Genomic DNA, 17,291 nt, shown 5'->3' on the forward strand with positions numbered 1-17,291 from the left:
CCACCGTGTCACACTACACGGGCTGTACAGGAGACCTACTGCGATCCGGCAGCATTGTTTCCCCGATGTTGGCAGCAGAAAAGGCACAGCAGCTTAGAAACTCTAGAAGTGACATCAAGTACTTTTCAACGTACCTTTCTCACCTCCTTTCCCTAAGGCATTATATCCCAAGACATGTCAGGAGAAGGACATCTGATTGTATGATGCTGCAATAGAAGTCAAATTTCTGAGCAGCTTATTCAAGGAGCAGGAGCTCGGAAGCTGGGCGTGTTTGTGTGAGAGGTTTCTTCAAGCTTCTCACTGCAACATCCAGGAGGTACTCTGCAAGCAGAATTTCTAGTCTCTCTTTGAAGTGCAGATGTACCAAGAGCACTGGAAGGAATGGAAGGGTGTAATGTAGAAGGCCAGGAACTGGTCAGAACAGTCCCATAGGTGACTGCATGTGGTGGGGCTGTTTGCTCTGTAGCCATGAGCAGGGACTGTTTTGCTTCTTAACTGTTAGCCTTCTAGCCTAAGCTGCCTGTTTGAAGAAGTGGGGCTGTTGACTAAAGAAAAAGATATTCCACTATACTGTTCCTGACAAGGAACTCAGCATCGTGCTGAGGATTCTTCTGCAGGAATAATTTCTCATTGTGGTGCATCTTTATTCTCCTATCAGCAGAGAGGCTGATACTTGCAAGTTGTGAATTTGAAAAATTACTAAATCCTTTCATGGCTAACATTTGTCTCTTACCCATGCAGACTGCTGGTGCGTCAGAATCCTTGCAAAAAGGGACTATTTTTGGCATTGGGGTTAATTTTTGTGGTTCTCAAAATACGTATGGTCCTGTGCAGCTGAGATTCGTTACCTGTACGATGAATTGGCTTCTGAGCTATTCCGAGATGATTTCTGTACTGCCTCCCAATGATGCGTGTGGACAGGAAGAAGTTTGATCAATCCATTGCTTACGCAGAAGAAGATACAAGGCAAGCCCAAAGGGGAGGCAGAAGTGAGCATTAAGTGTTCTCAGCTGGCTCTTCTAATCATCTAAAGAAAATTGTCCTTTATGTAATCTCAGATGATGATATTCACAAAAGCCAACCTAGAAAATCATACCTGTATTAGGTACCTACTGTCACCTTTTGTGCCTTTATCTTGATTACCTTTGTTACCTTGGGCACTTGGCACAAAAAAAAAGCCACATCATTCTGATTGCTTCATGTTTCATCTCAAAAACAACATCTTGGAAACATTAACTGAGCTGTGTTAAACTCTGAAGTAGAACTTGGTCTTTCTGGGAATCACATGAGAGCAAGTGATTGCCTGGAGCAATGGAGTAGATACTGAAGCTGCAAGAGCAGAGACCTTGGTATCAAAGGCCACCTGCTATTGCTCTCCTTCTCTTCAGCCTTAAAGTTCACTGGGTCACAAACTGAGCTCGTCATTTTCCTGTACAATGAGTAGCAGTTCTTCAGAAAACAAACAGGACAGTTTCTCAAGGATTATTTCATATTCATTGCCCATCCAGAAATCTCCTTTTTGCGTGCTCTCTTTCCTACTTTATTAGCTTTGACCTTTGGGTTTGCAACCCAGCTTCCACAGTTATCTGGTAGGAGTAAAACAGATGTCTCATAATAGAACAAACTATTTTTTTCCACAAATTGCTTTATATTGATCAGCTGATGTGAAGAATTTCTTATGAAAAGCTAAAGAAACTCCTGAACGTTATCTGCTTGAAGGAATGGGGAAAAATGTTTGACAGACCACATTGATGTGGCTGATGTTATACAATGCTCCGCAAATGTATTTCCTGTTCATGGTGTGCATTTTATTACCTATGCTTAGTCAGAAATACCTTCCTAACATGCCAGGATTGTATGTCTGGAGCGAACTCAATCGATGTAAAACTGAAAGAGAAATGCTAACGGGCATCACTGTCCACGTGCAGGTCTGCAGTCTGAAGCACAAAGGACAGTGCGCCTTTTCAGCCATTTTCCTTTTAATTACCTTCAGGAGTTGCACAGAGTTGTTTTAAAATATGTTTTTCTTGTTCAACCCATTTTCTTCAGCTGAAAAGCAAGCACAGGAATCCCATGGGTGTTACAAGATGGCCCCTTCAGCGTGACCTAGGTTCAGGTAATGCAGTATGTGCAAGGCACAGTCCTTTTTTCATTTGTTTTGTTCGCTGCTTGGCACAAGAGAGACTCCCCCAGCCCCAACTGCTGCCAACAATTAAAGACAGTTACCAGTCCCCAGCGGGAATAAGTGTTTTCAGCCAATATTTACAGCCTGTTCTGACCTGGAAGAATGGAGCTATTGCTGCTATTGTCAGCTGGAGACGTAGGGAGACTTCCTTTGGGCTCTTTGGTGAGAAATAAGATGTAAAATACAGCCCTGGTGGTGGCTGTTAGCTTTATTGATTACCCAAGAAGCGCTGCAAGAAGGCGTTGCATAGCTATGGGTTTCCCTAGCTCAAGCTAATTAGTGCATTTGATTTCTTCTGAGTCCTGATGGGTGAGTAACCCCGGTCACCTTCATCCTGGTGAGGAAGGATCCTCCCTGTGCTTGCATGTCACAGGGTATGGCTGAGGCCAAGCCTCCCAGAGGAGAGTTGTGAGTCGGTCGATGAGCTGCTTCCTTGGAATATGTTCTCTTCTGCAGCTTCTGCATGAGGGCACCATCCTTAACTGGTGTCTGATAAGATACAGGGTAACTGTTTAATATGCTGAATGCCATTTATCTGAATATTAAAAGTTTCTCATGAGAAAATAGCCTGATTGTCTCACAGGAGATTGCTGTTACAATAGAACTGTATCATAATCTGTCAGTATAAATCTTTTAATGTTTTCTGCCACTCCAGCAGTGTGGCACAGCCACGGTTTGGTTGTTATCTGTATCTTATTCAGTACTTGGCCTCTTTCTCCAGAGGCCTGCAGAGATTGCCGTTCAGTAGGAAGAAGCACCACATCAGCTTTTGGGAAGCTGAAAATTCAGAGTGGCCAGCAGTGTAACTGGGGGTCCTTGTGTGTTGGCAGTAGTATGCCCCTGTGTAAGGTGGGTGTGGAAGAGCCAGGGATGCTGTCTTGGCTTGTGAGTTTGTTGCCAGCAGCTAATTGCAGAGAAAAAGAGACTTCTGATGTGGGTGTGCTTGCAACACTTAATTTTGTCTTTGTAGGTTAATTGTGGTTTTGCTGTGGTTTCTGTTTCTTCATTTTTTTCCCACTACCTCAGGAGAGAAGGAAACTACATGTTGAACCTACTTCGGAAGCTCGTGGTCGCTCTAAAATATACTCCCAACCTTGAGGAGAGTACAAAATATGAAAATACCAGTGTATGTGCTTCAAAAAACCTTACTACTTTTAAAAGGGCAGACCTGTACTCCTTAATGACCTGCCTTGTTGTGTGGAGGATTTCCAAAGGCTGGGCAGCTTTCACTATGCTCAGCAGGGTTTGTAGCTTGTTACTTCATAGCCTGCCTCTGTGTTCAGCTGTAGGAGGGGTTAGGAAAGCCAAGCACACGGCTTTCCTGCTCTTCTTCTGATGCTCTCCCATTTGGAGGAACAGAAATAATTGTAATAAAATACAGTCACGCTGCTGGGGTGAATGCTGGGGCTGGCTGAGCCTTTGGGTTCAGTGAAGCTGGGATTTCTCTTTAGGGTTGGAGACTGGGAGGATGACTGGGTATGCCTGTGGTGATGGCAGAGGAGAGAGAGGGAGTTGTATGAATTTTGGCAAGTGGATGTAAAAACAGGAAAAAGAGCTAAGTTTGAGGTGTAAAAGGTATAAATAGGGTAGGGAATTGGGCTGCTCTTTGACAATAGATGTGAAGGAAGCAGATAGGTAATAGATGATCAGGTAATAGTCTGGGGGAGGTAAAACCAAAAAAAGGAAGAAAAGGGGAGGTAGAGATCCCTAGTTGTTAGGGAATGCGTTCATTTCGTTTTTAGGATGGGCCTTTTTAGTAATTAAGAAACAGTAATCAGTAACTCTTCTCCCCTCACGAGTTCATTTAACCTGTCTGAGCCTACTCCTTAGCGGGATGGGAGTAACTTAACGAAATGATGGGGAAAGGGTGGTCCTTATTGGTGGATTTTATTTGCAAGGCAAATCGCACAGGGAGAAGATCGTTCCTTCTTTTAGGAGAAGTATTGCTAGAGGAATAGTTCCTGTGGGGTCCCTTTTCTGCTGGCCTCTGTGGATTCAGTTTCTTCAGTATTTCTGCATGCATCTTCATTCCCTGCTTCCAGAGTTTCGCTGTGTTCTTAGCAGGTGACGTGGTGCCCTTAACCGGGGATGAGCAGCGCTTTCTGTTAGCTAAGGTGTGGTGCAACAGCTGTGTTCTCGGGGCTGTTATCCCTAGCACTCTGCCGAACTGTCCAAGCTGTGAAATCGAGGAACTGGCTTTAGAGCTCTGTGTATGTTGCTAGCCGTTGTGCTGCTGTGTTGTGCCAGGTACAAAGATCTCTCTGCTCTTTTTTTCCTATTTTATTTTTATACTTAGGTTTTCACTTTGTGTCACGTAGAAAGGCGTATGTAGTTCAGCAGCAGCAGAACCATGCTTACTATGAATCGGCTGCTTTGCACAATAAACATTTTGGGGTCCAGAGATTTGAGCCTTCCAACCTCCTATGGTGCAATGTCTTTTTTTTTTTTTCTTCATACTTTGACACAGCTTCTGCAAGAAATACAGTTACCTTTCACCGGCCTCTCTCCCTTATGGCCCATCTTTCCTTTTCCATTTTTTTCCCTTAAATGGTGAGAAGCCATCAGGTTAAGTAATACTTAATACTCCTTTGAGTTGGAAGCTTTCATCCCACTCTGATGAGCAGAGATCTGGCCTCAGTTATTTGTACCTTTATGTGCTTTTAGCAGTCTAATTACAGTGAGGTGGTGTAATTATGTAGGAGCTCCTTACTCCTCCGACCAGGACACACAGTGGTGCAGCATATTATCGGCTGACACGGCAAGTTGTGTTGACTGGCTTGGTTTTGTAGGGAGCAGTCAGGTACCTTCAGAGTCTTGGATCATATCTGCGGGCTGCTCATATCTGGATCATATCTGCGGCATGGAGCCTGGGCACAAATCTGGGCAGTGGTTCTCTGCTTCTTGGGCACACTAGAAGGGAAGAAAACTTCTGCAGAAGAGAGGGTTGTCTGAACCTAGGCAGAGGTTTTTACAGGAACCAAGAGATGTCATAAGCGTTCAGTCTTCCCTGCAGAAGCATAGTCTACTTCTCAGATTTACCTTTTTTAGCTTGAAATGGTGCTGCATGGATGCTAAAAACCCACGCTCTTAAAATAGATAGAGTAGAACAAGCACTTCACTGATGACTCTTCCTCCAGGAGAAGAGAGGGAGAAGGTAACAATGTACGGATGGCAGGTATTAGTCACGTCCCTTAATATATCTGAAGACCTCAGACACCATCAGCACAAAGGTGGCAGAGGAATCTGGAGGGAATGAGAGCTCCTAACAAACTGGGCTGGATGTTAGAGGTGCACTGGGTACGGATGTGAGACCTGAGGAAATGAGGGGACTTCCAGCCAACTGAGCAAAACAATGAAGTGTGCTCGCAGAGGCTCAAAGTGCTCGATGGATCCCAAGCCTGCTTTTACCTGCCTGTTTGCAAAGCTGTTCTCTTGTACATTTGACAGGTCTCTCAGAGCATCTCTCTGGGGAGTTCCCGTGCTTACAATGCAGCTGCCTGTGCAGAACGGCTAGTACAAAGGATCGCTACCTCCAAAATAAGTGATTTTTCCAATATAAATATTGATTTGAATGGTGTTATTCTAGTTTTTACGGTAATGAGCGCTGTACAGAAGCTGCTTGTTCTTTTCACGTAGTATCTATGTTGCCAGCATGCACCTTGCAGTCCAATTTGGCTGGCTCAGCATCCCCTCACCTTCTCAGGTCACACATTGGCCTTGGCCCAGTTGGCAATCAGCTCGTGGAAGAGCCTCTGAGGTGCCACTGCCTGCTGATTTGCTGGGAACACATCTTGTAAACGAAATGCAAAGTATGTGTATCCGCTTGTACCTAAGTGGCTTCCAGCAGACTTGACCCCACGGAGCAAGTAGGCCACTGAAGTCCCTGTGGAGGCATCGTGGGAGAAGTGCATCGTTTCCAGTTGCTTGCTCTGATTGCATTGTTTGTATAATTACTTGCTTTAAAGCTAGTGGGTGCGAGAGGCTGTGTGGCTGTGGGCACAGGAGGGTAGGAAGGGGAAGTGCAGCTGTGGGCGTGTTGGACTTCCCTGAGCATAGAAGGGGTCACAAGAAATCACGGCGCAGGGCTGATTTCCCCATCTTTTTTTTTTTTTTTTTTTTGACAAATCTTCAGCAGCAGTGGCTGAATGTGCACTCTCCTTGTGTTTTCCCAAGACCTTTTGTTTCACCTTTTTGGTGTTTGTTTTTGAAGAGAGCTGCTCTCCTGAGTGTACTCCTGTCTCTTTTTGAGCTTGTGCTCAGACCTCTGCGTAAGCCCTGTGAGCTGCTGAGTTACGAGTACTGTTTTGGGGGCACTTCCCATCTTCGAGATTTAGCTATTACTAGTCACCTAGTGAATGTATGGAGTGAGTGAAGTACTTCCCTGCTGTGAACTCTGCGGATACATCAGGGGCTAAACTAAGCTTTGTTTATTAATGTTGTTAATTTAAATTGTGCCAGAATGCTTTCAAAATGTGACAGCGGACAGGGCAGCAGGCAGTCAACACCATTAAATGACAATACTGCTCAATATTTGCTGTTAATTGAGAGAGGCGGCAGCTGCTGGTATGTGGCTTCAGCCAGGATGAATTAGTAATAAGTCTGTAACTTGATTTATTTTTCTTCCCTAGTTTAAAGTTGCATCCGCCCTTTGCAGTTCAGTAGCTTGCTTGGGATAGAAATCAAAGATCATAGCAGGCCTTAACTGAGGACTTAATTTTGTTTCTGTTTCCCAGTGAGTTGTCGTAGCACTATGATAAACTTGGCAACAGGGATAAAATTGCCCTGTATTTAAAGACTAAACTTAAAGATTTTGGGTTATTTTTTTCCACCCTGTGTGGCAGACGGTGTGAATGTAGCAGGCAAAGCTAGCTCCTGCGTTGAAAGAAAGCGTTTTTGTTTCTTTCCCACTGGCTTCCAGAGGTATTTGCAGTTATGGTTTCTCTGAACAGGAGTTTGGTTCATCTCTTTGCTGGATGGCACTTCAGGTCGTGGTGTATCAGTGCTTGGCTCCTGCTGGAGGGACCCAGCAGCAGGAGGGAGAACATGAATTCAACATTTTCCTTGTGCTTTCTGTTGTTGTTTTTTTTTTTTTCTTTTTTTTTTTTCTTTTCCCCCATGCAAATGTGTTGTTTAACCTTTGAAAACTTACTGATAAGCTGTTATCAGCTAGCAGTTAAAACAACAAACCCTCCCACCTCGCTGAGTTGGGACAGGAACTTCCCAAGGCTTCAAGGCCTGGGTATTGTACAAGAACAATATCACAGTATCAACCCAGGGAGAGTAGCCAGGCTGGGGACAAAGTTGAGTCTCTGAAGAAATTGGCCCCAGTTGCTATTTTCATGCTGTTTGTGCAGTCTTCTCTGTAAGTATGTATTTTGCATGAAATACTTTATTTTGAACTGGATATGGTCATGAGAGTGCAAAGCCACGGTAAGGTGGCGGGCAGCATTTTGAACAGAACTTAAATTGGACATGGGAAATGAAATCCTAGCTCTGATGAGAACAATGCTAACAGTCACAGCTCGGCTTTCACCACGAGCAGGAGAACTTCAAAGCAAATAATGTTTTGCTTGTTCGGTTCTATAAACAAAATACATCTGTGAGGGATGGTGTTTGAACTGAATACGCAGAATTCTGATTATCTGTTAGGATGAGAAATACCAGATTGAAAGAAATATTTGGGTCTGTGATGGTTATCCTAAAGTGGAAAAATCTAACCACCAGGTGTGTTTTGTAATTTGTGTATGATTCTCCGTATTACATATAATTGGTTTTGTATTTGTTCTACAACAAAAATAACAATTTTTACCAAGGGCGTAAGTGCATTTATGCATTGTTAGGAGTTCAAGTCTGTGATATTGCCTTGTTTTGTGTATTGGCTTACAGGTGCGTAAAATCTCTCAAGTTAAACCTGGCAGGCACTGCTAAAGCTGTAGTAAATACAAGTGCAGGAAGAACAAAACTCATCTGGTGGTAAAAGTCCTCAGGCCCCCAAAATGTTGTCTCCTCTAGGGTACTGACAATTCCTACCTTTGCTAGCAGTTACAAAATGATGTTTTATAATATTAGAAAGCTGTAATTTTCACGTGAAATTCAATAATATATTCCAGCAACATTCTTCCAGCTTCAGGCTGGTGTTTTTTAAGAACATCTCTCCAATTTAATGTGCTGTTTTAGCTGTACTGTAATCAAATGCAATCTTTCCCGATTTGGTATGTTTCTGATTCTCAATTATGCGTTATTGTTTCATCTGTAGCATCTACTTCAGTGTTTTTTTCTTAAGCAAGAAAATATATTTTGGAGTGTGTACACACAGGTGTATATGATTCCTGTCTTTAAAACTATGGTAAAAATTGTGATTGCCAGCTTTTGGGACTTTTTTCCTTGATTTCATGGAATCACCAAGTGATTTTCTTGTAAATAAAGACAACCATCTATATTTTAATACATAAAAAGGTTTAAGGTCTAAAAATGATCTAATAAACCTGTTCAAATGTGATGCTCTGTCCTTCCTTACCTCTTCTGGAAGGAGTTATTAACAGCAATGTGCTAATTAGGAATTAGACTGTATACCTGTGTAGCGCACTTCCCTATTATATCTATAGATGCTCTGCTGCTTTGCTGTGGTCAGCTGCCCGCACTTCTAAGGAGGTTGGATGCTGTGTCTTTGGTGCTCTTGCTCCTGTTGTCCCCACCTTGCTCTCAGGACGTGTCTGTATGATGTGGTCCTGGTGCCAGACGATGCTTCTGCGTGGGCACCAGCCCCTACAAGAACACCGCTTGTGCCAATGACCACTTGAGAAGGCACGGCAGAGCTTTGCTGATTTGGAGGGTTTATTTTTCTTTACAAACTGCTGAGCGAAGTGGGAGAAGTCCTCCAGGAGCATCGCCTCAGATAACACGGTGTGAAAGCAGAGCTGTAGCATGGCTTCAGGGCACAGGGAGAGTCACCTGCTGCTGCTGCTGCTGGAGAGATGGGGAGGCTGAACAGATTCACTGCAGCCGTGCGTCTCCTAGGGCCAGTGTTGGTGCATTGCCTCCAGGATGGTGGGAATTACTGCGCTAATAAATGATTAAAACAGGGCTGGTACAGGTCAACAGTGATTGCAGGTTGGGACTTTTGTGCGTGTATATTGCTGTTGTCGTCATCCTCCCTTCAGGAGACCAAATAATAGGCTCTGAATGTAGCTTAACCTTGAGTTCACGAGCTTTCTTGTTGGGAGTGTGGAATTGCCTTTGCTGCTTAATTTGCCACAAAACCAGTGAATATAAAGAATTAGTTGTGCTAGCATTACTGAATTCCTCTTTAAGTGTTGTAGTAATGTTGATGTGTCTGTGGTGATTAAGGATCTAAGGAAAACAATGTCTGCAGGTAGAGCTAATCTCTTTTTAAGACTACGTACTTCACTTCTCACATTACAGGCTGGTACCAGCCAGTTCTGTAGTTCAAGGTGTTGATTATATTTCTAATTATATGAAGAACCACACTAAGTCTTGCAATCTTTTAGACTTCTGTGGGATGCGAAGAATATCCAGGAGGCTCAGGCCTGGAATTCTCAAAATCTGTTGTCTCTTTGCCTGCGTGTTTGTGACACCAAGAGAAATAATGGTATGGGGAGTTGTAATCTATGCTGGGAGATTGTAATAGCTTAAGCTTTTCCTAAAATTTGCTTAATTACGTACTCTGTAATTACGGAAATAACTTGGAGTGTTAGTATAAAATAAAGTGGAAAAAATCATTAATAGATTATCTGGAAGTGTTATTTTAAAATCTAATCCAATCCAGAATGATATATAAATATATATGTATTTAATATGGAAATCTGTGAGCTCTTTTATGGGAGCTGCTTGCTTAATTTAAAACGAAATTGTACTATAAAAGGATTATAAAGTGTATGCCTGTGCTGAGAAAGGAAGTGCTAAATGTTATGAGGTGTCTTTCTACTCCTAGGTTCCACCCTTCTTTTTGAAAGGGGGTCCTTTATTTTGGATGTTTTCTGCTGCATTTAAATGTACCACACAACATCAGGATATGCTAATAGGATGTTTTGGATGGGTCTTAGGAATGTTTATTTAAATATGTTTTTGTTCAATAGGATTCTGAGTTTTCTTTCTGCTTTTCTTTCTAGAGAAAAGAATTCAGTTCTGGACTGTCTTGAACATTACTCATGGTGCAACTTCAGAGAGCGGCTTGATTTATCTGACTTGAAGAGGAGGCGCATGTGCAGTAAGCCAAGAGGACATGGGCTTTCAGTGCATCTGGGAAAATGATCAGGTATCAGCAGTTGTTTATGCTTGAACTGTAGTAACTAATCAGAAACTTGAGGAGGCATGAAACAAAAGAGCACTCACTCCTGCAGTTATCCTTATGTTTTAGATGTTCTTTGCTCTCCAAAGGTAGGGATTAGGTAAGTTTGCCATCTTGTTCTGTATCATGTCCACAGCCATTTCACTGCTACACGTGCTCTCGTGCAAAAGCTCAGTTGCAGGACATCTGATGCAAGTCCAGTTCAGATGCAACTTGTGAGTGACCAGGAAGCAATGAGTATCAAAGGAACGTTTCCATAGCCTGGGCTGAATTTAATCATAAACTGTTCAGATTTTTCAAATGCAACTTGAACTCTGAGAGCTTTTGAATCTATTCAGTCAAATTTATTGATGTTGTGAGGGGACAATTCTGATATATTATTTTTCTGTTGTTTTAAGTACTCTTTCATTGTACTTGCTGTGGTAATTGGATGCTTTTTGGAGAAAGCAAATTTCCACACAGGAACTTACACTGTTTTAGTCTGAGTAGAGACACCAGGGAAGTTCCAGCAAATGCAAAGAATAGTGGTTCATGTTGAAATTGTAGCAGCTTATAGGCTAAATAATTCTAGAATTGTAGGTTTTTAGCTATTTGTTTGTTTTCAAGCAGCTGTTCATCATCTCTAAAATAACATCAAATGTTTAATGTATCAAACTATCTGGTGTAATAAGGGACTTTTTTTTTTTTTAACAAGCTCACGGTTACAGTTTGGTTACAGTGAAGTGGATTCATTGAAACAGCTTGGCATTTCAGTGTAAACAGCATTTGTCGATTTTGTTCCTCTGCTCAGAGCTGTGCTGTCAGAGGAGGTAACTGCTGCCTGGGGGCAGCCAGGTTCAGTTTGGGGAGAGACTTTGGGAGGCTGAGCAGGGCAGGGGAGGAGGAAGGAGCAAGATGTGCAGGCGGCAGCCAGTAGCCTGCGGCAGGGAGACTGAGCTAGGACTGAGAAGCAGAGACAGTGAGGGCTAAAGGGATGCCTGAAAACAAAGCACAGCTGGCAGGGAAGGTTGTGTGCTAACACCTCCTAGTCTGACTGACCTGGTCTCTTTGAATTTCCTTTGCTGAAGATGTTCTGGTTCATATTCTAAGAAAACTTGGTGTTTTTCTTCAGGGAGCAACCTGTGCAGCAAAGGTCTGTGCATGTTTGGTAAGGAGCTCTGGCTGGTGGGGAGGCCAGTTGCAGACAGGCTGACCACAGCTTCGTTTCCTGAGGAGTTGCCAGCTGTGCAAAAATGGATTTTGGACATGATTGAGAGACTGGTTAGGACACAGGGTTAGGAGCTTTGAGATGACAAAGAAGAGGCCTGTGATTTCATAAATTCTTGTTGCTTTGAGCTTTGAAATCGAGTTTAGCTGTGTTCCTATTAAAAAAGGTGTGATTTTAGCACAAGTTAAGTTTGTGGCTGCAGGTCGTGCATTGTGTCATTCTGCGTTTCATGAGGGCTTGGACTAGATGGTCAGAGCAGTTCTTTGGTGTTCAGGTGTGCTATTTTCCACCCTCTGTCTGTAAACCAAATTTTTGCTATTGCTTTTGAAACTTGAAATAAATGGCAGAAAGTTCTTCTCATATTCTCTAATTTAATGCATCCGTGTGAGCTTGTGATGCTTTTCTGTAATGTGTATTGCCTTCTATGTTAGCATGATACTTGATGTTTTAGGTACTGCTATTTTTAAGAATGTCATCCCTTGAACGTATGCAGTTTTTTACCTTAACTATATCTATTCTATATATTTAAAATGAAACGGTGAAACTGGTATATTACCAGGGTCGCTCTGTAAGTGTTCACTTAAAATTGTCCTTTGCTTTTCAAGTGGGAAGCGCTTGATATATTTGTCTGTGATGGTATTCAGATTATTTTTATTCCCTTTTGTGATTACTGTCAGAAATATACTTTTGTTTGACTTCTGCTAACCAAGTTAAAAACACTTTTTTGAAAGCACACACAATTAGTAATTTCAGAGAAATTGCATTAGTCAAATTTTCATTGTATTTTATTTTTATTAAAGGAGAGTATTTGACATTTCAATTGTGAGCATAGGTATATATGAAGAACCCTGAAAAGGAGCAAATTGTATAATTGTTCTGTAATCTTTGGGAATTTAAGTTTTGAGGAATATTGTCAAGAAAAAAATAGTGTTTTCTTTATGAATACTAGCAGAGAAATCATTTATGCTCATCTTTAACTGTAAAAATATCTTAGTTTTCTTCAGTTAGTGGATGGATATATGTGTAAGGGAAGAAAACTTTTCAGCCTCAAAGAGACAGAAAATGTTTTTCTTTAAATTTTCTTTACATTTGTATGATGTTTCTCATACGTAAATACTTCATGCAGATAATAGTAGACAAGTTTTAGGAGGTAATTGAGCCACCTGCGTGAAGGCTTGCAGGAGCATGCATGATGGGGCTACATTTTGGGATTTGTTTAGTGTAAAATCTCATTTTTTCCTCTGTGAGGGGTGACGGGTGCTGTAGAGGCAAAGTATCCATATGTTTAGTCACTATCATGTTATGGATTATAATTAAGGTGAAGTATTTTACTTAAGAATGAAATTTTCCCTTGATTTAAACCTGATTACATTTCAGTGAAAGCAATTAGTTGTATGAACTACCCTGCCCTTGCTTCATCAACGACAATTTATCAGTTTCTTCATCAGCATTGCTGCTGCTTTTTATTTATTTTATTCAGTTAATAGAGCAGACACTCTATATTGAAGTGCTGAATGTACAGTAGTGGTGGAATAGGGGAACAGAGGTGCCTTAAGGACATAAAGCGGGCCTTTTTGGGGAAACATGATCTTTAGTAGATGGCATGTAACGGGGGAGCAAGCGAACCAGGCAGGCTACTAATCATGTAGTTGGTTATTGGTTTCTGTTTGTTTTTATCCCAACAACATGATATATCCTTTATGGAAAGGATACACATTTTCTGTTCTTTACCACTAAGTGGGAAGTAGCCATCTGAGCAGGCTTGCATCTCTCAGCTTGAAGGGAAAGTGCAGTCAGCTTTTTTGCTCTGCTTATGCAGAACTACAGGTTTTATATGCTGTTGTGAAATAACTGTCCTGGAAGACCCCACAGTTAATGCTTCAGCTACCATATTTCATGCAGGGTTGTCGTTCTTTCTCTTAGCCATTGCCTGTATTTACAAAGGTGGTGCTTATTTTCCCTGGATGAGCAAAATCTTCTGCAATACAAAGCTGATGGTTTGGTTTAGTTGGAATATTAGGACATTGATGAACTTTTATATGCCCCTTTGGTGAAGGTTGTATAATTTTTGGCTGTCACTTAGGGACAGCTTTCTAGCGTAATTCATAAAGCAAGTATTTGGTATGCCACACATCTCCTGAGAAGGCCCTGCTTTGGGGTGATACACACGGTTCTGCATTATCCAGCACTGATCTTGAAAACAAGGATCAAAGTCATCACTGCTGACGAGTTTAATGCTCTTCATCTAAATATTCTGGGCCAAAAATCTGTTAAACATGATTTGAAATGTTTAAGGTGTTGTCATCGCTCTTTGTAAAGTGAATAATTCTGTGCGTATTCCTTAGACAAGTCAAGAGGGGCAAATCCTGGGGACTGTGGTTAGCAGCAGGGGAACAGAAGAAATGTCTTGGGAAAGAGGTGCAAAAAAAACCCACAACAGTGAGCTCTAGCAAAAAAGCTACTGATAGCTTCATGACTGGCAGTAGTCTGGGAGGCAGATGCTGAGCAGGTTTTGTGTGTCTTAAGAGCATTTGCATAGGGCTGATCAACTGTTTTTGAAGGAACTTTATCCCAAACTACAGAGAACTATTAATACTAAAAATAGGGCCTTATTCTGTCAGTCTTTAACTTACAAATGCTTGAATTCTGCTGTCTTAATGGGCTTTCAATGTTTTTTTTTATTATTATTATTTTTTTTGCTATAAATCTGAGTAATATTCCTCAAAGAGGTTGTATAACAGTAGCAAGGCTGGAAGGACTCAATTTGGCAAGACCTCATAGTGCAAAAGATCAGATTAATTTTTTAGCTTCTGGTCTTGCTGCAAAGCTTTCAGTATTTCACTATCTTCATAGGAAAAGAGGCCTGAGAGGTTCCAGAAGATCATCTTGACCCTTTGCCTCAATGCATCATCGTTATTGCTGGATAATTCCTGTGAGGCCTTTTTCATTTACCCTCTAATACAGGAGGCAACGAGACTTCCTTAGATTAGTGCTGTATTTACCACTTAGAAAGCTTCTTCCAACTTAAGTAAACGTCTCTTGTTGCACTTTGAGTCCTTTACACCTTCTTACCACAGAGGTGGAGGATATATTTTTCTTCTGTTGTTCTGCAGAAACCATTACTAGATTTAAGGACCCTTACATCTCAATCTTCTCGTCTCTTTTTAATTTGTTTACACTGAGCAACCTCAATTAGCTCACTCGTCCCTTGTAGCTCACTTTATTAACCCTCTGGCCTTTCTTGTGCTTGTGTCCGGGCTTCTCCTTCTTGGCAAGCCTCACCCCAAAATGGGCTTTACCACAGGCTTGACCAAAACTGAGCAGACCATGAGGGTTTCTTCCGTTCTCTCCAATTTGTGTTCCTGTCACTGAATAAAGGTGCCTTGTTTATGACGACTCGATGTTTATAATTTGTGCTCAGTCTGTGATCCTCTCTATCCCCAAATCCTTATCTACAGACCAGCTGCTCAGCAGTTGTTACTATATTTGTGCAGGTGATTTTCTTCCTCTGAACAGAACCTCCCATATGGTTTCACTAATTCCTCAATAGCTTCCCAGTTATGCACGGGCAGATCAGTGCCTCTTTGTGGGAATAACTTAAATTATTAGGACTTTTCTTTGCACATGGCACTAATACTGAGGCTTCGTTCTTGGATCTCATTTTTTCCTAGCAGTGTTTTGCAGGCTCCCAGTGTGGGAGAGGAAGGGTGACTGTAGCTCACTCAGCTTTGAAAATGTCCCTTATAGCTGTTAATTATACATACTTAATTTTATTACTTTTGCAGCATTTCTTACTGCTGGCAATTCTGTTAATGTTAATTATTTTTATGGAAGGCTTCATTTTGAAACATTCTCTGGGAGAATCACTATTTTATGGCTATTTCCCTGAACAAATAGATCTGCTGTTCTCACAGGGCCTCTGCCAAGGATTTCTGCAAATGACCTCCGAGGGGAAAAATAAACACATTTCCTTCCCTTTAGTTGTATGTTTTTGGGTAGGCACTTTGCAGATGTGGGTGACTTTCAGAGCATTGCATATCTGGGTTTGCAGCCCTCTCCAGCTCCCTGCTTTCGTTGCTGAACAGACCTGGAAGGCTCCCTGTGGCTCCAAGTGCTGCTGCTGTGTGAGCAGAGAGGGCCCAAGGCTTGTTCCTGGGGCAGCCCTGATGCACCTCTAGCAGCAGGGTCACCAGAATGGGCACCCTGCTTTCATCCTACCCCAAAGGCAGCCCCTCAGCCAGGGGATGCTCATCCTCAGCGAGGCAGGAACGGGGGTTGAAATCACAGGCTGTCCTGCTGTGAACCGACCTCCTGTAAAGCAGGGCTTGTAAACAGGGCCCCTGACCTCAATCGCAGCTTGCCTGTTCACGGGATGTTGCACTTGCCTCGCTTTTGGGCTTTTTCTCTCTGTGGTTTTCCCCCCTCCAGTCACCCCTTGACCCCCAGCACTTGGCTCTGAGACTTGAAGAGACTGAAGATCTTCTGATGGTTTAAGTAAAAAATTTTCCTTTCTTCCTGTCACCCTCCCCCCCCCCCCCCCCCCCACTGAAGTTTGGGCCGTTCAGAAGGGGAATGTGTACCTGCAGGGTTGGAGTGAACCAAATATCTTGCAGGTTTCAGGGCTTGACAATAAAATGTCCCTCCAGGCATCCTATCTATGCAAATACTTAGGCTCTCTGTTCAACAATCATTTGCTCCCTCACTTTACTTTTATTTATTCATGCAGGTAGGAAGTTTTCACAGCGGAGTCCCTCTTGTTACCTCCAAGTGTGTGCAGAGTGGATTTATAAACAGCCTCATTCACATGTTGTTATGAGATTAGCCTTTGAGTCACTGGAATCTCATTTCTAATTTTCCTATTTTTAGTGGAGTATGCCATTTGCTTTGATTTTCCTGCTTCCCTGTGTGTCTGTTACTGGGCATCAGGGATGGAGACCTTGGGATGGATGGGCCCTGGGTCTGATGCAGCAGAACCATCCTTTCCAGTCAAAGGCTGAATTAAGACTTTTGCCCTGTATCAATGTCAAGTTACCAAGGCCTATAGATAGCAAGATTATGTTATTTTTGACTATTGGCATAATATTGTTGTTCTCAGCCTTCTGCGATTTCGGTAGTTTTCCAGTTTATTAAAATTGAAGGTCATTGGATTGGAGAACGTGTTAAAAGATTATTTTAGGACCAGGCTCAAATTAATATGATGTGCCGGCTTTGAAATGTTATGCCTAGCAGATGCTGTATACCATTCCTATTACTTACTAATTGGCTTGAAAGTGCTTAATTATCCTGCCTTTTTCAAATATAGTGAATAGATATTTGTTAAATGCTTCTAGCTTTCCTTTTGCACCCATTAGCACTGGCTTTGGCTGCTATGATTCCTAATGGCCTATTTAGTTACTCAAATATCCTTTCGGAAATCCTCCTACCTGTGAAGTGTCGCCACCACATGTATGTTCCCTTGTGAACTTTTTTTTTTTTAATAGCTTATACCCTTGTCATACTCTATACATTTCTTTTTATTTTTTTATTTTCCTTTTTTCTCTTTAATACTGAACTGAACGTACCCATAGAGTCATGTTTGGGCATCTGATGCT

The 17,291-nt window shown here is 42.1% G+C and overlaps 1 protein-coding gene across 1 annotated transcript in view; it reads left to right on the forward strand.

Annotated features, from left to right (window-relative positions):
- The window catches only part of MAP3K13 (mitogen-activated protein kinase kinase kinase 13), a 74,762-nt gene that overhangs the window by 16,018 nt on the left and 41,453 nt on the right, over window positions 1-17,291 (forward strand). The window contains exon 4 of the mRNA XM_032193198.1: window positions 10,315-10,460. The gene's annotated coding sequence lies outside the window, so the exon portion shown is untranslated. The remainder of the gene's footprint in view (window positions 1-10,314; window positions 10,461-17,291) is intronic.

This window comes from Aythya fuligula, chromosome 9 (assembly GCF_009819795.1).
Source record: "Aythya fuligula isolate bAytFul2 chromosome 9, bAytFul2.pri, whole genome shotgun sequence".
In the NCBI taxonomy this organism is placed as follows: domain Eukaryota; kingdom Metazoa; phylum Chordata; class Aves; order Anseriformes; family Anatidae; genus Aythya; species Aythya fuligula.